This window comes from Dermacentor variabilis, chromosome 10 (assembly GCF_050947875.1).
Source record: "Dermacentor variabilis isolate Ectoservices chromosome 10, ASM5094787v1, whole genome shotgun sequence".
NCBI lineage: Eukaryota > Metazoa > Arthropoda > Arachnida > Ixodida > Ixodidae > Dermacentor > Dermacentor variabilis.
Window position 1 is genome coordinate 34,345,212 of NC_134577.1, and position 22,772 is coordinate 34,367,983.

Genomic DNA, 22,772 nt, shown 5'->3' on the forward strand with positions numbered 1-22,772 from the left:
ACCTTCAGCCCAAGAAGAGCGAGCCTGGCGGGCCATCAGGGTGCCTTATAAGTTGACATTGAAGGCGTTCAACCATTGCATGCATTTGCCGATGGGTGATGGGCGGTGGTATGGATGTGGCGGACGCCAATCAGGCGCGTGAGTTCGCGGTAGAGATCACATTCGAACTGGAGGCCGCAGTGGGTCGGAACAACGCTGGGGCGCATCCGAAGCGCGAGATCCAGTCACGGACAAACGCGGGAACCACTGTAAGTGCCGTTACGTCAGTGAGAGGTTATCCTTCTGGCTAGCAGGTATAACGGTCTACACAAGTGAGTATGCAGCGAACACCTCGGGACGGCGACATCTCATATTGAATGCGACTGTACTTTTATTAATGTTACCGCGCATAGAGCTTATGTGTACGAACGTTGGCATACATCGGGCGCGACTTCGCTAATAAATCGGCGCTACTGTTTCTTTTATTATTCTTTCTTGGTTACAGGTGCGCTAAGTATATATCGAGGCCGAGAAACGAATGAATGCAAAACGACTCATGAGCAAAAGAAAAGAAAAAGAAAGGAGCGATTTCCACACGTACCTTTTTCGGTTCGGGTAAAAATCGTCGTGCGAGTACCGCTCCAGCGTCGCTCTTCCGTCGGCTGTCTTTGGGCTTGGCCAACGCTCGCAGAATTCCTGTATTCGAGGGCCAGGCTATAGTCGTTCGTTAATCCGCTGCCTCCTGCATTACGCTCGCAGCTTGCTTTTCAAATCCGCGCAAACGCACTTGAAGTGGAATTGCTTTTGCAACGCTTTCTTTTCGTTTTTTTTCTTTTACTGATCACGTATTGCCGAGCATGCGCACACAGACAACGGTGTTTTGTGGGCTTCAAATATCACCCGTCGTGGTGGCCCAATTGCTACGGCGTTCTCTTGGTGAAATCAAGCTCGCGGCGGGGTTCGGTCCCCAGCCGCGGCGGCCTTATATGTGGATATGGGGCGGGCTGGATAAAGCTATAGGGTACGCAAATTTCGGTGGACCTAATGATTGTTTGATGGTCAAAACATAATCAAGATTCCTCCACAATGGAGATCCCTCCAAACTTCACGAATCCATCAATATTTTGCATTTTAACTTTCACTTTAATTAAGAACATTCATACTCCAGGACGTCCACAAACACGACCTCGCTGCAGCTACGTACGCGTGCATGCAGGCACACACGGTAAGCCGCACTAGTCGTATATGGCAAATGCACATGCTCTTAGCTTTTCTTTATTATTCTTTCCCATTGTATTAGGGAAACTGTCTAAAGTATTAATAGAAACCGCAGTTAAGAAAGATCCAAGGACTCGTAAGCGTTTCTTACGACTTGTGAATGCGAAAGCATTAATGTCCATTCGAACGCTGCTCAGTAAGGTCCTCGCGGGCAAACGAGTTGTTCATCATCCAGACGCTCGGTCAACGCCTCCCAGGCGACGCGCTGGTTTAGCCCAGTGGGTAAAACGCTCGGCGTCTGAGCGTATAGTTTTCGCAGGTTCGAAGCTCACTACCGTCAACGTCTTTCTTATCGTATTTATTGTTTTGCTTTATGCATTAATCTCTTTGTAGCGGTTACCGAGGTACAGTTTGAACGCAGGCGAGAGCTTGCGCGCACAAGCAACGCGCGGATAACGCAGGCTTCCGGGAGCGACTGTGACGTGGCGTCGCGGCGATGTGCCCTCCCCCCTCACGCAACACCTGGCGCGCTTTCGCTTCCGCAGCTGTTCCCTTTCCGCCCGCTTCGCTCCGTCGAAACGCGCTCGTGGCATGGCGTGGCAGCCAATGGGGATTTAGGCGCCATTTTTCGCTTGTCTAGATGACAGACGCCGGCTTTTTCGCTCAATGGGCCATTTGATGCTCTCGCATCAAAACGCGTTTACGTCCGTCGTCGGAAAGAAACTCCAACCAAGCCAAGCGTATAATGTTACTCCACAGGATTGGCGACAATTACTTTTAAGAACTTCTGCGTTGGAGCTGGTGGGGTTCCTGGCGAGATCGCACAAGAAATTTCGGCTTTACAATAGACACTAAGCGCCTTTTAGGGGACACTAGATCTGCTGCAACAAATATTAAAGAGGGTCTCGCACTAAAGCCGAGGTAGGAGCAAATGAAATGTCCGGATGGCATACATGCGCGAGTAGGGGAGACCCGTGTGGCGGCGTGACGTAATATTCCTTCCTAGTTGACATCCTTTCTTTCGCCATGGCTCCATGTCACCGCTTCCGGTCCCGGCTATCGCTGCCTGTTTTCTTCTATCTTGTATTCTGGTCGCGCATATCCAGAATCGGTGTGGCACACTCAGCGTTTGACGCGAATCCCCGGAGTTCGCGCCATTGAGGGGGTATTGTGTAATAGTCCACCTAGTAGACTGTCCATTTCGGCCGCTGCTGATTGGCTAGGGCCGCTCGTCTCCTCCTCTCTCGTACAGCTGCGTCCAATCCGCAGCAGCTGAAATGGACAGCCCACTAGGTGGGCTATTACAGAATACTCCCCCTGCTGTCCATTATTGCGCTTCGGGCGCCCTGTGTGTGACGTTAACTGCCATAGCGTGTGACGTCATTTCGCGGGAGGGTCGAAGGCGTTGTTTCGAGAACGAGGGTAGGTGGGCGTTCGTTCGAATTTTCGGCCGGTTCTCGTTGCGTAAGCAGGTGCAATACTTATCGCATATTCGGGTGGTCATTTCAGAGTGCCCTGGCAGTGCCACAGCGGGGACGTAACAAAGTAACTAAGTGTTACAGCTAGCCTGTAAGCGGGCTCCACTGGTAACGATAACGCCAGAGTATGACTACTGTACGCGGTTGTTCGGACGATGTTGCTCTAAAGCCAGATTTTACGATTTTCGTAGCACTGCCACATGGCTCTCGTACGACCCACTCGAATGGGCCGTTAACAACAGGATCGTTGCCGAGGAATAATATTTATTTATTTATTTATTTATTTATTTACTTAACGCTACCTTACAGGCGCCGGAGGCATTTCGTAAGGGCGGAGAGTATACTCAAAGATTACACAATAATTAGAATACCATATGTGAATACATATACAAGAAATACAGTGTAAGAAATGCGCTGACATGGTGTAATGTGGTGTTATGTGTAATTTGCGTGCCTGTTCGCAATACCCAGATCTAGTGAGAGGCCCTTAATTAATGTAATTTTGTCCCGCTAAACACTTCGATTTGACGTCGGAAATGCAGTTATACACTTCCGAAGTCTCGCTTACATCAACCCGACGCGAGCGGATGGAATCGCAAGTCTAGCTGACCCAGCCCGACCCGACCGCGTTTGCATGCACCTTGCCAAGCGAGTTGGGAGAGTGAACCGGCCGCTCTCGGGCGGATTGGCTGGCGTCGGCTCGACTCTCGCTCGGCCTGACCTCCTAGTCTTTTTACGGCAACTAGACGACCGGTTTTTTGTCCCTAAAAGCGGACTCGCCCCGACTTTATTGGGTTCGCGTTGAAAAATTGCGTTGAAAAAGATATTTGTACCCGTGAACTTCTGCTGTCAAGAATGCATTTCGAAGAGAAAGTAAAGAAACGTAGGAAAAAAAAATACGAGAATTCTGATCGTTACCCCGAGATTAAAGTAAAAACCTGTCGTGCGGATGAAAGGGCTGACTATACAAAGTGCTCAATACGTTGCTTAGGACGAAAATGTTAGTTGCATTCATTTGATCTTCTTTTATTGGCGGTGAGCAGGTTCACTAGAGGGCGATTATAAATTCGGCCAAATCAATACAGAGTTAGTACAAAACGTAAAGAAGCTTCGTGTTATTGAAATTCCAACATTGCGTTGTTTCTCTGTGGATGTTGTGTGCCCTATTTGTTCCTAGACGTCTTGCTCATTACAGTTTTTACAAGTACGCCGAATTGGGTGCAATTTTCAATGCCTATTTTTAATGAGAATGCGTTAAACTGTGACTGCCCCTAAGGTTGTCGTAGAACATCTCATTGAAAACTGTTAATCATACGTCTGAAAGCACGTCTTTTTAGCGGCGTATATGTCCTGCTCGCCTAGGAACTCTATAATAGCGCCACGTTCGATACGTTGACGGCGTTAACGGGTAACAGTCTTCCCACTTGGAGTACGTAGGGACTTTTTCTTCTACTTGGTTTCTTTTCTTTTCTTTTGTGTTACGGTCCGTTACTACAGTTTCTTGCTGTGATTGCCTAGTTGCTATGGCGACCTCACGAATAGCACGAAGACGAGCGGAGAAGCATGCTCCTCAGCTAACGGTGACGTCGAGGCTGCTTTCGTTGTCCAGAATGCTTACTGGCGTTGTTACAGGCGCAAAGTACGCATCAATAAACAAAGGAACAGGATTGGGTTCCGTTGCTTCGTACTCCGTACTTTGAGCCAAGAATGTGCATACTAAGCCTAAGCATGAGCTTGCCCAAGAGGAAGTTCTTGTGGAATATCCAGGATGCTCTTATTTTTTTTAACTGAACTTTAAAAATCAAGACGTTTATCTTCCCGAGACCAACCTTGCACACTCTGTACTTGACACCGGCTTTAATCATATTTGAAAAATTAGCACAAGTTCACTTCGTAACTGAAAAAAAATGTAATTGAAACCACATGTCAGCGGTTTAGACATATTTATCCCACAGTGTGACTAATACGAATAGCGCTCATGAGGCACCTGACGTCGCAATCGAGGATGCAGCATCTATGCATCTGCCTGTAGCCTAATGCAACATCATCCATGTAATTTGGCAAAAAAAAAAGATTGTCACTAGAATGAACTATGCACACAAGAGACTTTATCAACTTTTGTACACTGTCTAGCTGTTGTATTTGAGAAAACAGTGCGTTTCGAAGCTGCCTAACATGCTCTAGTGAGTAAAAATTTAGCAAAAACCAGCGCATAATGATTGTGTAACTGTGTGTTGCACTTGTTTATTCTTTCTTTTGAAGCTTTTGACGCCTAGTGTTGTGAGCAGTGTCAATCATAGTGTTACATTTGTATTTACTTGCATTATAGACGTATCAAGTTTGTGTCGTTGATCCCGTCAATACCAACTTATTCAAAACTGTCAGCCTTAGTATACATGAACTTTGTCAAGCTGTCGTAAGACGAGCTTTTGACTATATTCCCTGAATTCGGTATCTACGAAATGCAGAAATAAAACGTGTCAGCTGCAAATGAGTGAAGTCATTAATCAATGAGCGCAAAAGTCAAGCGATAGCTTCCTAGTATATCGGCTGAGATATTTTCTCCAGAACATCTGCTCCTTAACTCTGTTAATCAATGAAGCCTGAAGACGCTGTGGCCATTTGTGTATGCAAGTTTAAGTGTGCAGGCGCTCATATTTATTTTCCCTGCAGGCTATGGCTACACGATCAGATACGCTGTGGCCATCTGCTTGCGAGGCGCTGCCGATGCTGGTAAGTGTTTTTTCTAGGTCCTGGGTTCGCGTCAAATGTATCCAGCTTAGCGCGTCGTGTTTGACAAAGGAACACTGTGTGAGGTGTACGTGAGTTGGGCGATGTCTTTCGCCAGCCGAATCGAGCTGCACTTTTTTCGTGACAAGACGCCCGATGCCGTGATAGCGACCTGGAGTGTCTTTAAATTGATCCCACTTCCAATGCCATTGTATCACGTGCCCTTCTTTTCTTTTTTTCGCGTTTCGTGAGGATATGTGCAAATACGACGTGTGGAATTCTAGATAAGCTTGATTCGGACCAATTACTTACCAAATGGGCACATACGCTGACTTTTGCTCAACCACTTTTCAATTTCACTCCGAGTCGTCCGTTAGTTATTGCCCTGGAATCACTTTTACTGCGATAATGCCGCCCCTAATGTCTAGCACGACACCTATGGCTTTTGGCAACGGTGATATCAAGTCAAAATAAAATGCGCTTGCATTATAACTCGTCATTAATACTGCTTTGCTTTCCGACTAATGCGAATGAGGAAGAAATATACAGAGAAGTTTCGTGCCTGTGACTGGAGTCGATACGGAGGTTGTCTATGGTGAGGACCACCGTTTTGTGTCAGAATCATCTGAGGTCGGGCGCGCTGAAAACCCTTCGCTCGAATGGGTATGCATAGTTTTTGTCAACGCTGTTCGTGGCAGTAGTGCATTCATGACGCCAGAAAACTTCCGGTAATGAATTTTTGACAGTCAAGTTAGCCAAGAAAGAGGAATTATTTTGTCGCATAGTATACTGTAGGCACACATCCTTGGTGTGTTCAGATATAGAAACGTGCGCCACGCGTCGAGCTCATGTATGGACTTTTTTTTATTGCTGCACTTATCAATAAAATTCACTTTTCAATCCATCCTAACTCTACAGCAAAACTGGTTCCAGCTGAAGGGTTCTATAAATTTATAGGCTATTTTAACTTGGCTGGTTGCATAGGGTTTAACCGGAAGTCTTCTGTGTGTAAGCATCTTGCTCCGAAAATGGCACATAGTAATGCGAAAGCATTACATGTCCCATGAGGTTTTGTCCTCAAGCAGGCAGCTCGGGTTTCTGTGTTAATTTTGGTTAAGATTGAATGCAATGTGCAGCGCAATTTAAACTGAGTCTCGCGAGGATTTAGTGGGCACATACACACGCGGCCTTCGTCCATCGCCCCCGCCCGCGACGTTGCATACCTCGCCCACAGCGTAGAAGAACAGCTGCTCTGACGACAGTAGCTTGAAGTCCTGGAGACGGTAGTCGCTTCGAGGGTAGGCTTTCCGTCGCACCGTCTCGCGGAAGTACTGCGCAGACGACCAAGCAGGTGCGTAAGGAACCGAGGCGGCAGGCGTAAACGCGCGCTGTCAGAACAGAGTACCATTCATCGAGTAATCGCCCGTTAAACTTGTAATGCCCAACTCGCCGTGGTCGCTTAGTGGCTTCGGCGTCCCGCTGCTAAACACAATCTTGGGGGTGATGAAATCCTGGCCGCGGTGGCCACCGGAGCCAACGGGAACTCGGTCGACGCGCGCTGTGACGTGGCGTCGCAGCCAATGAGAATTTAGGTGCCGTTTCGCTGCCACAGACGCCGGACGCCGGCTTTTTCGCTCAATGAGCCATTTGTCGCCTTTGCATCAGAAACATTCAAAACGTCCTTGGTACACACTTCGCTGTGCCGAACTGTTTATCCTCGATCGCATTGATTAATTCAAATAATACTCTACGTAAGCCAAGTGCGCGCGCGTGTGTGCGTGCGTGTGCGTGCCTGCGCGCGCGCGTGTGTGTGTGTGTGTGTGTGTGTGTGTGTGTGTGTGTGTGTGTGTGTGACCGCTTGTGCAAAATTGTGGAGAGCGTAGATCCCCGTAATTCCATTCCTGTTAACTTCCCTGGAATGGCGCGAGCTGGGCCATTCCGTTCCTCTAGTTCGAGTAAATGAAACGGTATCGCTAATTCTTGACTGCTTGCGCATGCGTGCCTGTTTGGTTGTTTTGGTACCATGTTTTGGTTGTCAACTTGTTTTTTACGTCTTCCTCCGTTCCGTGTCCACACTTCTGAGGAAGATATGTATGTGCACTTTAGCCAGCCATATCTTCTTGTTCCTGTTCTTTAGTCTTTCTTCAAACTAATATTGTTCTGCGCCAGCCCAATCCATATCACCCTGGAATGCCTCCTTCGTCTCATTTGTAGTTTTGCGCTGGTCTATACCGATATTTAGTTAACTTGCTACCCTGACAAACATATTCTACAGTAAGCAACAGAATCGCATTTGCGGACGTTAGCGCTGGCGCCATTGCTCCTTTCCAGGTTCCACGCACCACTTCATCTTTAAATCTTTAATGTAGCTTTAAAGGGATCTATGTTTCGGTATTGCTGCATTCCGCTTCCCTTGAAATTTGAGGTTATCTTGGTGGACGCTTGAGTAGGTCTTCTCTTCGTTGATGTATGCGCCCAGGTATTCTTATTTTGCTTGACTATGAGCATGACTTCCATGTTGAATTGATACCGCGTCAGTGCTATAGTCTCTCTGTTAAAGATTTTAACTGCCGATTTTTCTGTGCTAAATCTAAGGCCTAGGTTCGTCGCTGAATTGCCAATTACACTCGCAAGTCTCTGTGCATAAATCCCTCGCATTGTCCGCTAGTAGCACTACCTCGTCCGCATACATCGTCCCAGGGACCTTCTGTTCCACCTTTCGCCCATTACGGATCATAACCTAACTCACTGCTTTCCAGTCGTCTTTCGGTGCCTTTAACGTGCAGCGTCAATACCAATAGAGACAGAAGACATGCTTGCTCCAGTGTTCGGCGAATTTTCGCAACTTCATTGCTTTTGCGGTCTTGCCATACGATTTGTACTCTGTTGTCCCTATCTCCTTCAACAGCTCCAGGAACTCGTCGTTAATCCCCTCATGTTTGAGAATATCCCATAGCAATTCCCTGCCTACGATATCGACTCAGTTGTCATCTCTCTAGACACCCTGTGTCATATAGCACCGTGTAGTCCGCTCGTGACGCGTGTATAGATATATATGCTCAGACAAGATTGCATGAATATACATGGCGCTGATTGATTTCGCCCAGCAACGAAAAAGGTTTTAAAGATTTTTTTTTTCTTCATTGAAAAACGGCACCTACCCAGTGACTTAAGGTGGCACTGAAGATGCTCATTGAAGAGCATCTTCATACACAGTGTTACACACTCAGTGACCCAATTTGTTCCGACGGTTGTGTTTCTAACCCCATTCCCTCAGGACAGCAGCTCGACCGATTCGACCATGGGTCCCTAACCAAGTGACGCAGGCTGGCAGGACGATAGTTAGGGGCATAGAGAAGCACAGATAGAAGCACACCTAAATGTGCGTTAAGTATCCTGAGAATATTAATCGCGTTAAAATGTTGCTCTCAAAAGGCCTTGCGGAACGAATTGTTTTTAGCCGCGGCTCTTCCTTCGGTGTGGCTCGCTGCCTGTGCTATGCTTCTTATCTCGTTCCGCAGATGTTCTACTAAGTAAGTGGGAGATATTTGCAAAATTGTTTCGCTTGCCACGTGGAAAAAGAATAGCAGTACGTAGCAGTCGCCAGTCCGCTACCCTGCTCACCTTTATCGTTGCCGCCATGCCTATGAAGTCAGCGAAGTTCTCCACAGCCGCGATCGGAGGCCTCTGGTAGAGAGGGTTCTGGAGGGAAAGATGGCACGTGGGTGAGAGTCCGCTCACCTAATACGTACGCTCGAGTACGCTATTCGTTTATATGGAAAATAATTTCTTCGGAACGACGCATGGTGGACTCAAGCTTGCGTCCTTCCGCAAAACTGATTTGTCATACGTTCGGTGCCCCAGTGCTTCGAGTTGTCGAATAATTCGCTCTGTGATCTGCCAGCATCCTGTTTATATCAGGTGGTACAGCCGCCGCCCTGTAAAGGCCTCGCATAGTTCCGGTTTCGAATCCCTTACCGGGCGAATTTTTCTTCGAAAGCGAAACATTCTGAAGAACACGAATGCGATTAACGCCTTTGTAGCTTCGTGCTACGCTCAAGTGGATGACAATACCGCCCCCCCCCCTTCATAATCGTTTAATTATACAGAAAAAAGAAACTAGCGAATTTTCATTATAACGAAACAAAATATTTAAAAAGCAGACAGTTGATAGCTTGAGTCGATGTACATACCTCTTTCTTCTTGAGCCTGTACTGCCTCGCGATGCAGCGTTCCAAGTCGTTCGTCTTCAGGAGAGCGTAGCCGCTGACCCAGTTCTCGAAGAATGCCTTTTCGTTCATCACCGACCCTGCGCGCCGGACGATTACTGTGTATTAATGTATCGTTTGCAAACCTTCCCTTAAAAAAAGAATAGCTGACTTAATGTAACAGTGATGGCTACATTAGTAAAGTTGTTGGAAGTCATACCCATAAGTCGGCGCAACTCACCGAGCGGATACTACAACTGCTGCCTTAAAAGATAAATTTAGGGAAGCCCGCGTACAGGGATAGGCGATTCTCGTGCACGGTTGCCTGTCCGATTTGTGCTTCCGCCAAAGGGACAGAGACCCAAATGACAGCAAAAAACAAAAAAGTCATATCTTTTCGTTTACTGCTTTATATCTGCAACAAATGTTCTTGTGTGTCGGCTCTTCCATTGGTGGAGCTTCTTGCCGCTGCTATACTTATCCCTCTAAATTTCGTTCCACTTAAGCTACACTAAGTAAGTTGAACGTCTTGATCGCGTTGCACACAAGCTCGACCAACTAAGCGGAACCTTTAAAAAAAATGCCGAACCTACTTTGCGGAACTCATGTGAAACCAGATTGTGATACCAAGTCAACGTAGCTTGCTGCGTGCTTGCGAATGCTTCGCGTATGCCAGAACGCCGAAGAGAAAAGCCCGTCAAAGTAACTCAGATGTCGAAACAAGTATCGAATAGTAGTCCAATGCATGTGTTACGACTGCTTCTGTCATACTGACAATGAAAGTGCGTACTTATCAGCGTCGAAGAGTCTGTGCCGCAGTGCCACCCATCGTTGACGAGTGACCTCACGCATGCGCTTCGATTCAAGCTCTTCTGTCTGTTGCTGCATCATCTGTGGGCCGTAATCTCAGGGTAGTAAATCAGTTTTAAGCACCAGCTGTACCTTCTTCTGTTGGTATTTCTTTTCTCCGGCTAAGCGCAAGAAATGCATCAAAGGTCTATTCTGTCTTAATTTGTTGCTGTTGTGGAGAACATGTGTATGCCTCCGCTTTCCCAGCTTAAGCTAACGCGAATGATAATGTGAAACTGCTGACATTCCTGCGTGCTCTGCCTCCGTAGTCTTCCCTTCACTGCAGGCAAAAAAAAAGTTGTCCTGAGAGTGTGTAGCCAGAACACGCCCCGCGAACATTCCATTCCCGTGCCGCTCACCGATGACGTCGTAGAGTTTCACCATGGCTCGAAGAATGTTGAAGGCGAGCTTGACCTTGCGGAATACGCTGCGTGCGAACAGAAAATGGACAGAGGAAGCACGCTGCTTTCGTCGGTAAAGGCTGATGAACATGCTAGCTAACAAGGCTGGTACACAAGTGCGTGCACACAATGGATGGACAAGGGAAGCACGAGCCTGGAGCCAATGTTGTGGACAAGGGGATTCGTATTCGCCCTGTTGGAAGACAAGTTCCTCTTGCGATATGACGTTTGTCTTCTGGCTCTAGCTTTCCCGGTTCGCCCACTGTTCATCAGGGCAGGTTAAGGACGTTTATTTTTTACTTATATTTATTTATTTGTCCAAAGGCCCGTGTGGGCAGTACATGAAGGGGAGTTGACAATCAGAAGTGACGGAAGTACGCATCTCATGATGAAAATGGTACAAGTACGTTCCTAGGGGTGGGCAGCGCAACCCGGACGAAAGGCAAAATGAAGTACACGATACGAGCGCAGTCTAACAATTGGTTTATTTTTTCAAACAAGTGACTAAAATATACACAAAATGTAAACACGTGCAATGTAAATGTAAATCAACCGCGAGATTGTGGAAGCCTACTTCATGCATGTAAACTCGGGCGCATGCGTGAGCCACACTTCTGTCGCTCTTCAGGATAAACTGAGTTTTTGAAGGGCAGGATAGGCTAACACACTTTCACTCTTGTAAGCGTCACTTTACACGTGTTTACATTTTCTGTCTCTCTCTCCGGGTTGCGCTGCCCACTCCTAGGAACATGTTCAATCACCAACTCGCCCAGCTTGCCGTGTTAAAACAAGTATGTTATAAAAGAAGAAAAAAGAATCCAATGGAAACGAGGTAGGTAAGCCAACATAAAGCCAACAGACAATGAAGCCGAGGGAAGCGTCGGTGAAATTAAGTATCGTTTCAATTGTAATGTAGAAGATAATGAAGAAAAGGGAAATGAAAGTGGGCGAAAAGATAACTTGTCGCCGGTGGGAGGCGAACCCACAACCTTCGCGTGCGTCGCACTACCAATTGTGCTACGGCGACGGCTAGACTTCGTCCACCAACTTGGGTATTTATGCTGACTGGATCTAGCCCTATCCGGTCCTACCCTATGTGGTCCTTATCTAGCCCTACCTGATATATTGCGTTCAAAGAAAGAGCGTGGAATCGCGTTCGTCAGTTGGTTGTGTTATTACCAGCCATGTGAGTGATTATCAGTCACACATGGTGAACCATGGTGGATCAAAGTTATTTGAACATATTCCTTCAGATTAAATAAAATCTCAATATGATGCAGTGACTGAAGGCAATGAGGGCCTGACAGAAGACTATAATTTTAATCGTTCAACAAATTATACGACCTCGTGTATTCAGAAGTCTACAGCACAAATTTATCGCTAGTTAAGGCAGTAGTGTTGTCGAGGTTAAAGCAACGAAGTTCAGCCAGCAAAAAAAAAAAAATACTAAAGAAGACGGGTAACTAAAAACTTTAATAATAATGCATTGCAAAGCGCATTCTAAGTCATCGATTTCAACGAACTAGTTTCTACTAAAAAGTTGTGCTTTTGTTATCCGTTGTCTTCGATTCTGCAGCTACAGTGTACACATTGAACCTTGAACACATTAATTATAAAGCTAATCACAAGAATTTTTCGTAAGTAGAAATCGCAGGCGCGATTGTCGCCCCAGTTCAGATGTCCGCCATTCTGATGAATGTCGATCAGCAAGAACGATATTTTTATCTCCAACACCTTACTTCTTTAAAATCAGGGACAGTTGTTGCTTAAACAAGCCGAAGATTACGCTGACGCACGCGAATCGGAGGTGAAATAGTTGCGACTTACTTGACTTCGAGATCGTCGATGTTGCGGTCGTACATGATGCTCAGCGGTATCACTGAAAGCAAATGCGAGGGCGGGTGACGCGTGAAAAATACAAAAAGAAAAATGGTAAATACGATGCCGATAATAGAGATGCTTAATGCATACCAGCCAACTTTAAGGAATTTCGGTCTCGTTCTACGATTTCGCGAATCTTTCATCGAGCTTTCGCTAAAAAGGTTCACTCGTTGGTGCCGTACCCACGCACGTCCTCGTGTCTGCTTCGAGCAGGTTTATTCGCGCACAGGATTCCGAAGCGGGCGAGATCTGCAGGAGCAGTCCCTAAAAAATCTGGAAACAGTTAATTGCTTGTCAATTTGTGTTCTCCCGGGTTTGTGTTGTTCCAGGTCACTGAGATGGCGCCGCTTTCCCAGTAGTTGGTTAACGTGTATGGGCTATTTTAGGGTCCTGTCAACTTTCGTTGGTACCAACGGTACCAATGAAAGTTGGTACCGTTGGTACCAACTGGCTGGCTCTCTGTGCTCTCTGTGGCTAATTATCTGTGCTCTGGCAAAAACAGGTACATAATGAGGAGGAAAAAATTAAAAATTTGGAGGACGCTTTTGCTTCGCCTTTGAAGAGTGCAACGCCGATAGCATTGAAAGATCCCCGACTGCTTTTCACGCTTCCCGGCAACTGCAGCTTATGTAACCGTAATGTTTACCGGGAAACGCTGGCGGCGAGCGCTATGCACGAAGGCGAGCTTTCTGGTAGAAATTCGGTCTCTTGCGTTGGCCGATCTACTGTTATCGTTTCGCACTTTTAGTAGAACAACCTGAGAATATCTAACATTAAAGGTATGCGCTGTCGGTGCTTTTTTTTTTTCCATGATGTTTTTGGGCTGTCATTTTAAAAATTCTCAGGAATAACTTCGTAACGAATGAAAGACAAGGTGTAAGCAACTTTGGTGATAGAAGAGTGGTTGGGTATGCGTGGTTAGAAATTAGTTGCTTTGCGAAATGACGGTCGACGCTGGACATGGGACGCAGGACGGCGGACGCCGGATTTCTTGCGACATGGGACCCTTAACGCTATCCCGTTAACAAGGGGGTGTGAACTCATGCAGCTAGCCTCAGTGAACCGCAGCCTCATCTGACGTACACCTACTTTCCCTCCAAGATTCAGCGCCTGTCTGGGCGTTGACTCTTGGAAAGTTGGTCCTCCAAATTTGAAGGATTTTTCACGGCATCGTTTGGTTCGGGGTAGCTTACACTAACACCCTCGTCACCTGCTCTACTCTCCACCGTGCTGTCCGCGGGCTCGGCGGCTGGAAATGAAGCGTCTGCCTGTGACGCGATGAGGGCCTGTTTCCCACGAACCTTTCATTTGTGCATTTTATGACTATATAGATTCCAAAATTGTCGCTAGACGGCCTTTCATGCTTTATGCGTTCTTTTTTTCCTCCATGGGTGCTGCCGCAGTGAACCATTGGCTTCCGTACGTTGCGGAGGGACTAGATGCGCATTGTAAAGTATATACAGGAGACCGTGATCACGTAGACTGAATTCCCTGCCTTTGCGGTAGCCACCTTTGATGAGAAAAAGTAAGAGAAAAGAAAGGAAAGTAAGAAAATCAGGTGGAAGGCGGCTATTTTCTTGGCTTTTTTCTTGTTTATTATGTGTGTGTGTGTTTCTGTGTCAAAAATTGCTACATGCTAAACTTAAAGTAAAACGGATACAAAGCAAGATTTTGCATGATTGAACTATACTGAAGAGCTTTGGTACATGGTATAAGGAATAAAAAATGTTTCTTTAAAGAATGAAGGAAAACGTCAGTTTCGTGAACGATACGATGCAGATTACAATGCTACAATTGAGGGAGAGCAGCAAAACCAGGAAATGGTTTCACGGGACCGTAAAGCCAGGAACAGGGGATTTCCTGAATAGAGGATGGCTTTCTTGGCGCATACTAACACCTTTAAGTATACTTTGTTCCCACGAACAATTGATCGTTGAAATTCATTATCAGGAGGCATGCGTCTGTTGTCACTGTACCAGTTTTTAGACCTTATCAGCCATTATTAACAACCCATTTTATTGTTTTTGCATGAAAGTTAATTATTCAACTTGTTCGTTTCGTGCGTTTACAGCTGCGGCAATTTATTTATTTTTTCTGTGTTCCACTCATGCTACAGCACCGAAAGGGGCGGCAGTATGTGGGAATAACCGAAAAAAGTCGGTGATGTGAGTGAATAGCCTGGCGTGCTGAGGATAAAAATACGGTCACGAGACAATCGGGCACCTGGCTCACGCTTCCCAGATAGGTGCCCATGGGAGATCGTATGTTTCTTCAATTAGGGATGTGTTTTTCTCTTCGCGGAAATCCAGTTCCATTGCTGCTGTCTATAGATGGATATCATAATTTCTCTCTTCGCTTTCGCCATTCAAAACTGGGATAGATGGCGCTGAAATCTCTCCGAAAACCCATGCCCGCGATGATAGACTCCCAACTGCCTCCCCCCCTTCCCCCTCGTCCCTCCGCCTCGTGCCCCTCAAACTTTGTTCTGCTCTAGAGTGCCCATACGTCCGGCAAAAATAAACAGAACTCACTCTGACTCACTCACAAAATATATTGTTTGCTTAGGGTTGACTCGGACTCAGGGCTCACCGAAATTCTACACGGCCGGGCCTTCAGTCGAACTCGGACTGGCCAAAATTCCACTCGCCGAGCTCGCTCACTCGTACTTACGGGTCGGTCTGAGTCCGACTGAGTAGACCCACGCGTGAATTTGTCAAGCTACGAGTGGGTGCCTTGATAGCAGCGCGAGGCTGCGTGTATAGAGAGAGCATGCTTCTGCTCGCACTGCTTCTGCCTCCTGGCGGCAAATAATTGAAACACGGTGGAGCGGCTTTTTCGCGCGATTCATTGAGGCCGCCACTCTTCGCCGCGGGTCGCGGGGTTTTTCTGCCGGTTCTCGCTCCAGTGGCGCACCTAGTACTGCAGCCGATCACCCACGCACGACACCGCATTAAGCGGACGCTTTATAGACTTGAGCGTCTCGTATCCTTATTGCATAGGAAAGCGTTTGTCGGCATTCACCACACCGATTTTGATGAGGTTTCTTGTAAGTAAAAGAAAGAACGTTGGAATCTACAAATTGTAGGTGTTACGTTTCCTAGTTACGCCGTGAATGTTTTACAATGATTAATAGAAAACGGGAAATTAAAGAAAAGGACCGCTAAATTATGAAGTTTACAACTCAGCCTCTCATGAACAACAACAAAAAAAAAAGTCACAAATCCGTAAACTGTACTTACTCGGACATCTAAGGTTGTCAAAATTTATGTATTAAGTGTCGCTCTGAAACGTGCGACTAATTTGTGAGCAGGACTTTTTCAATACCCACCTGATCGTTGTAGCCATTTCACCTAAGATGTAAACTTTTCATTGTTTAGCTTACCAACTTTATCAAATTTATGTCGAAAAGTCAGGCCTGAAATCAAAATCCTGTCACCTATACCGTTGGCATAATATAGCTTTTTCTGTTCAATGCGACAAACAACACAGCATTTCTGTGTTTCAGAGAGAAATGCTGCGTTTCGCACACCGGTAGCTCTGGAGTCGCTTCTGGTGCATGCAGTTAGCAAAGGCAAGGCCTTCGAGATCGGTTCTTCTTTCCCACGGAAAGCCCTCGCTGGGGAGTGGGTGGGGGCACCAACATTAGGTAAATCAGAGTTGGTACCGAGGTACAGCTTCCTCTTAAAGCTGGTGATAGAACGTGTACTACTTGTCGTTACAGCACGCAAAAATTTAGTCACCGAAAGTGTTGTAAGTGTCGCGTGACCGAGTCAAGAGGAAGCCTTACTTTATGCGTTCGTATATAAACCTATGGGAACAGGGATATCGTTCTCCTCAGCAGCCACGGTTGCCATTCATAATGAGGTTAGTAGCATTTAAAGGAAAACTTGCATATCTTAAGTATAGAAAGTAGATGTTCATTTAATGGTACGGTATTATTTTTTTATTCCTGTAAACTGCAAAATCTCAGACTGATGTATCTAGTTTACAACTCTGTCATTCGACAGTAACAAAGGGTATCATAATTGTATAAACGAGATTTAAACCGGACAAAAATTGATCTACTACGCACAGCTCTGAGATATACTAGTTTGCGAGTGTGGTTTTCGCGGAACCCTCGTAAACATCGTAATAATAAGCTGTAAATTCATATGTCACATTGGTTCGCCAGGAATCCTCTAGCAGATGCAAGTTATAAAACTGCTATACCTGTTTTTGGTGCAGAGTTAAGGATTTGTATTCTTACTGCTTTCTTTCTTTCTATTTAAGCTTTTTAAATTTTTTCCAATTGTGATATATGCGACGACCTAAGTCAAGATTAAACTGCCTACCCTACTAATACATTTCGTATGCCGTTCCAATATTCCATATTCCTGTATTTTTCTCGCGCAATTACTAATAAATTCGGATGAATATTCCGTATAAATTCCTTGTAACTTCCACTGGAATCGTTCGGAAAACAATTAGTATTTTACTGCATACGGAATGTCTCAGTAGAGGCTGCTGTGCTAATTAAAGTCTCAGGAGGGAAAAGTGGGTAATTTACAGATCTTCCCTTTAGGTCCCATAATAGGTTTCAGTGTAGTGCCATTATCCCTTTCCCGCGTCCTTATTCCGCTAATCGTCCTCTTGCATGAAGCGCCGCTAGCGCCTCCAAAAGGTTCCAAACCTGTCAACGCGCGTGCAGAAGCACATATATATAGCGTCTAATTTGTGTCCTAACTACATTTGTCATGAATGCTCGTTTTGAAACTATTTCCTGCAGCAAACCTTATCTATGCGTATGCTGGCACAAGCCAGGCTATATACGTTAAGAACTTTGGGACCTTTTCCATGTCACGTGACCGCACTAAAGCCACTCACGCGTGGGCGAGGATGAGTACCAGAAGTACGGCGGCTGTAGATGAAAGAATGCCTTGAAACTTATCTAGAGACTTTAAAGGCCAACTGAAACAAAATTTCAGTTTAGCTAAATTTGTTATCAGTGAGTAATACATACCACTGAATGTGCCAAACCAAACTGAATGTGCCATACCACTGTTCTACGTGCCAAAAAACATGATTTGATTAGGAGGCACGCGGTAGTGCGAGGGACTCTGGGTTAATTTTGACCACCTGGAGATCTTTAACTTTCGGCGCGTACAAAGACAGGGATCGAAAGCTTGTCTTCGTCGTTCTTTTGGTCCCTGTCTTTGTACGCGCTGTGAGTGACATTTGCTATCATTAACTAGGCTTTTTTATACGTAGTCTAAAATTTTTCTCCAGTTGGCCTTCAATCCGCCTGTGTCTTCAATCCGCTTGTGCCTGTAAGGCCGTTCGGCTGCACGGCACGCACGACCCATCCCCATCTCACGGAGACTTACCGAGTGTGTTGGTGTCGTACACGTACGACGCATCGGGGTTGAGCAGGAGCGGCGTGTGTCTGCGGAGGTTTAGTACGGCGTGAGTTTATCGGCACAGTGTATATGCGTTCCAACGGCAAACGCTTATCACACCGCAATCAAACGGTTCCGCAATGTCGCGACTCGATTTCCTCCCACCTCCCACATTCGAATGGGCGAGTTTACTTTTCGATTCACGAATGGCATCATCTAGGGCTTTTACAAGAACAGTTTCTCGATTTTCTTGCCAATAAGTCCAAATAACGAGATCGTTAAATACCGAAAGCGTGCACACGATGCATCAACATTAGTTCCGTGCGTTTGGTTTTTTGGGAAAAAAAAAAGAAGAGAAAAGCAGCACCGCTAGCAGCCCACAATGACAGCACTCGAACGCTACCTTAAAATTGTCTTCTCTTGCCCAACATCTCCAAAATCAAGTTTTCGAATCGAATGTGAACTGGAATAGCAAATAATAGGATGCATAATGATGATACATAATAGCAGAAAATAATAGCTTAGGATGTTAGATTCTCGATAGCCAGTTCCCTCCAAATGCTTCGCATAACACCGATTCCCACGATGCATGGAATCTGCACAATTTCTTTTTTTATTAAAAATGTTTGAAACAAGGCCAGGCAGCCTACCTAGACTGAATTGCATGGAATAAGCGAAATAATGCTTCGAGCAAAGAAAGAAAAGTAAAATATGTATATTGTAGCATCGTGGTGACGGTGAAAAGCAAGAGTGGCACAAGTTCGGGTCAAGAAACTAACTTCTTATTGGGCGAACTTGTGTTGAAAAAAAAAAAGCCGGTAGACCGAGGATAGACGCTAAATAAGACAAGGTCGACGTATACATGGTGGTTAAAATGTTTCAACGTATAAATGTAGACATCATGTATCTTCTTTCTATTTTTCAGGTTCATTATTTACTCACTGTGTACTTTATTCGTACCGTATTCCACGCCCAATTACGTTCACCTTCTCTTGTTTAGCGCCTACGACTAATTATGGCTTCTTGTTTCGCTGTGACCTACATTTTTATACCTCTTGCGACTCCCTAGGACGTCCCGGAGGCGCAGAAACAGCCGTTTATCTCATTTTCCTGGAAGTGGTTACAGGATACGCAGATACCAGATACGCCAAACCCGTGTGAAGTCTGCTAGGAAGACCTTGTCTTCATAGAGTAACACTCGTGAGCATGATGACAATGGCGAGCACAGTCGTCCGTCGACGAAAACTTGATCTGCAGGGCAGGCTCGTAGGCAATTTATACGTGACTCGCCGCACATTCCAGCGTTATCGCTGGTGCCCGCACACGTTCTAGAATGTACACCCGGGAGCAAAAGTATACGGACCAGGGATTGCACGATAAAACTCATTTTCTCCTCGGTCTGTAAACGCCACTAGAAATAAAAGACTGGAGTCCAAACTTGACATTACGGATTATATAGTGCACTCGTCAGTTTCCGCGTATGCGTGTTAGTTACGAATAAATTCTGTTTTTTCGGTGACCCTGTGGTCCCTATACTTTTGCTCAAGGGTGTACGCTCGCATTCGAGTCGCGCATGCAGTCTGAGTACAAACCAGATTCTTTCCCTATTCGCACAACGTTCGCGAAGAATTTCCAGTATATGAAGGCTCGTCTTGCGCCAAGCGATAACATTGCAACAGTGGTTAGCGGATGAAAAAAGAAAAACGGTCGCTGGAAATAGAGAAACAATGTACGTCCGTCGAGATGCTCACACGTAGAGCTGGGAGCTGCTGGCGTTGAATCCGGACATGAACTTCCAGTAGTGCGCGTTTCCAGTTCTGGCGTACGCCAGCAGATTGTCGACGAACGTGGTGCCCTGGAAGTCGAACTGGCCACCGGCGGAACGACGAGATTGGTTAATGAGATAGAGGAACACTTTGGTTCTTCTTGCGTAGCGTTGCGAGTCGCGCCACACATTTTTCCATCGATTTCGCAAGAGACGCGCGAATCTTTGAGAGCGAATCGAATCGAATATCGAGTACAATTTGAATAGTTCTCGAATGATGAAGAGCAGTTGTCTATAAAAACGGTTTGACGTCGTAGTATTCATGACTGTATCGTTTTTTTTTTTCAAGAGCGCACATGGAGCATTAAGTTCAAACAAGCAAGTTGTCCGCACGTACAGCACTATTCCCAGAGTGCGAATGTTCAATGTATAGCCGGTAAAAAGCATGACTCCCTGAGCGCCGTAGCCTGCTCCACTACGTAAGTTCTCAATTCCATTAAAAATACTCGTGTTTTCTAACAGCGACTGTTCCATTTTAAGACCGAATCGATATAGAACACTACTCGATTAGTTATTCGAAACGTTCGATTATCCACACATCGCTATATTTTGAGGCATGCTATGTGACAGCAAAAACCTTTTGCACCCCTTATAAGTGCTTGTTTTTACCAGAGTTAACACCATTACCCTTACGGGATAACGTAGAATCGTTGACGTATACAAATGAAGTTTTTTGTTTTTCTCGACTTCTTATTGTAAATAAACGTGACGATCGCTGTGACATACGACACGAAAGCTACATGAAGTAAGCTTTGTAGGGACGCTTAAGAGAAACGCCGAATCAGTTTTTATTGGTAGAATATTCTCGAAGAACTCTACTTTCGGTAATTTGGCCGTAGTATACTGAATATTAGTAAACAAACTGAATATAAAATGTCCAATGTTCGAATTCCGCTCCGAACACTCACGGCCGGTGCGTCTGTGTAGCGTGACCGATTTCATATGATTTTTCTCGCATTTGCATCGTCGTGGCTTCGGCGCAGGTATCGAAAATTCCGAAGTTCAGCCTTTAGCTCTTTTAGTGCAGTGTAGTTCATTTCAACACATGAAAATCGTCTAGACCTGAACAGGCGCCGTCAAAATCAATGACGTCACGGCTAACTTGCGCGGGAACTTCAAGGTGGCGTTGCCACCTGTATTCTCTTTTTGCAAGTTTGTTGGCTTAGCAAGAGTCCTGTCGTGGCAAGAATTTATTCTTTCTTTATTTTAAAGGTTAGTTTACAGACACAGCTCAAAGAATCGTTTGTCTTTGGTGTGCCTTTAATACCTGCTAAAAGCTCTCGTGCATGATTTTCTGGCGCCACTAGATGGTCACAGTTAGTACACAGTTTTTAACTGCGGCATCTCGTATCGTATAGGGGCGGTTTTAACTCGCTGTAGTGTACCGTAGAGAGAGACAGAAAGCAAGGAGAGTAAAGGCAGGAAATCTTTTTGAAGAACAAGCACGCTGGATGATGCAACAGATTTTACTGCTTACATCGTAGAGGGCCCAGCGTTTTTTTTAATCCTTTTTCAAAAGCTGCACTAAAAATAGGTTCTGGAATTGCTGACTCAATCTCCCCTGAGCAGATTAGTCAATGCCTCGTTACAGCGCTGCAGCAGGCGGCAAAAAAACTAAATATAGAAGCATGACTCTGCAACAATGTAAACTAGCATCCTAAATCGTGTTATCCGTTCTTGCTAGAGACATTGGTGAGCTAATTAGTGGTTAACCATGTTTTTGTTGAAAGTAGGGAAGCGGCGCACTTCTTGATACACAGACAAACACAGAAAGATGCTTGTGCTTGTCCTCATTCTCTTGCCCTAAATTTTTCTGTTTCTCTGTTTTTCCGTCTATCTTGAAGTGGGCTCATTCGGCAAGAACTACATATGTTGTGTCTGCAGAGTCATTGCTACAATGCCCACTGTTGTAATTTCCCGATTCGCGGCCCTTCGGTTTAAAATAATGCGACGCCTAAATCTAAAAAAATCTGCAGATCAACTTTCGGTGTGCGTCGGGGAAAGCATTCCTATATTACTCGGAGTTGAGATAGAAGCACCTGAGGCAGAGATTATACCTTCGTGAAAACTGACGTGCACTATTATGTTGCGCTGTAATATTGAATAACCTTTATTGAGGAATGTTGGATCATTGCGCCTTCGGCCAGCTGTCGAGCTTCACCGCAACGCCCCAGCATAACTCGGTGAGCAACATCTTTAAAAAAAATTAGTATTTGATAGGGTCAGCCCAGCTTCAACAACTTTCAGTTAGCAACGCCGGGAGGGCGTACTCTCTTATAGCAACGTATGCATTACGTCACTTGACCCCGTATTCTGGAACGCTCCTTCGCTCAAACGCTCCACCTCCACTCGCTGATGATGATGACGTTCACTGACATCGTGTTTGAAACGGGGGGCAAAGTAGTCACCTTGATTTAACAGCGTGCTTGATTTAATCAGGTTTCTCATCTATGACGGATTAAGTGCGTGACAGCGCCCGCCCCTGGGCAGGAGTGGTCAGTGCGCTTCACTGAGATCGCACGGCGATTCTTGAGAAGTGTAGCATCCTCCTCGCCCGAAGGGTGGCGTTCTGCTTAATTGATTGGAGGAAGTTTCCATAGTCGAGAGCTGCTTGATAATACGGGGCTTAGTCGCAACTTCACTGGTGCGTTATAGAAGTCTTATGGGCTGAACTTAGCCGTAAAGGGATATACTGCGCAAAGAAGACGAGGTGGAGAACATACAACGAGACACGGACTAGCGCCAAGTCCAACTAGTTAGCCCGGCAGCGAGCTATGTTGTCGCCTGCTAAGTCGGAAAGTAGGCTAAAGACGCATCGGGGTTAACAG

General features: G+C 45.8%; 1 protein-coding gene across 1 annotated transcript in view; it reads left to right on the plus strand.

Annotated features, from left to right (window-relative positions):
• The window catches only part of LOC142560287 (defense protein l(2)34Fc-like), a 373,011-nt gene that overhangs the window by 292,721 nt on the left and 57,518 nt on the right, over nt 1-22,772 (plus strand). Inside the window, exon 4 of the mRNA XM_075672261.1 lies at nt 5,349-5,408. The gene's annotated coding sequence lies outside the window, so the exon portion shown is untranslated. The remainder of the gene's footprint in view (nt 1-5,348; nt 5,409-22,772) is intronic.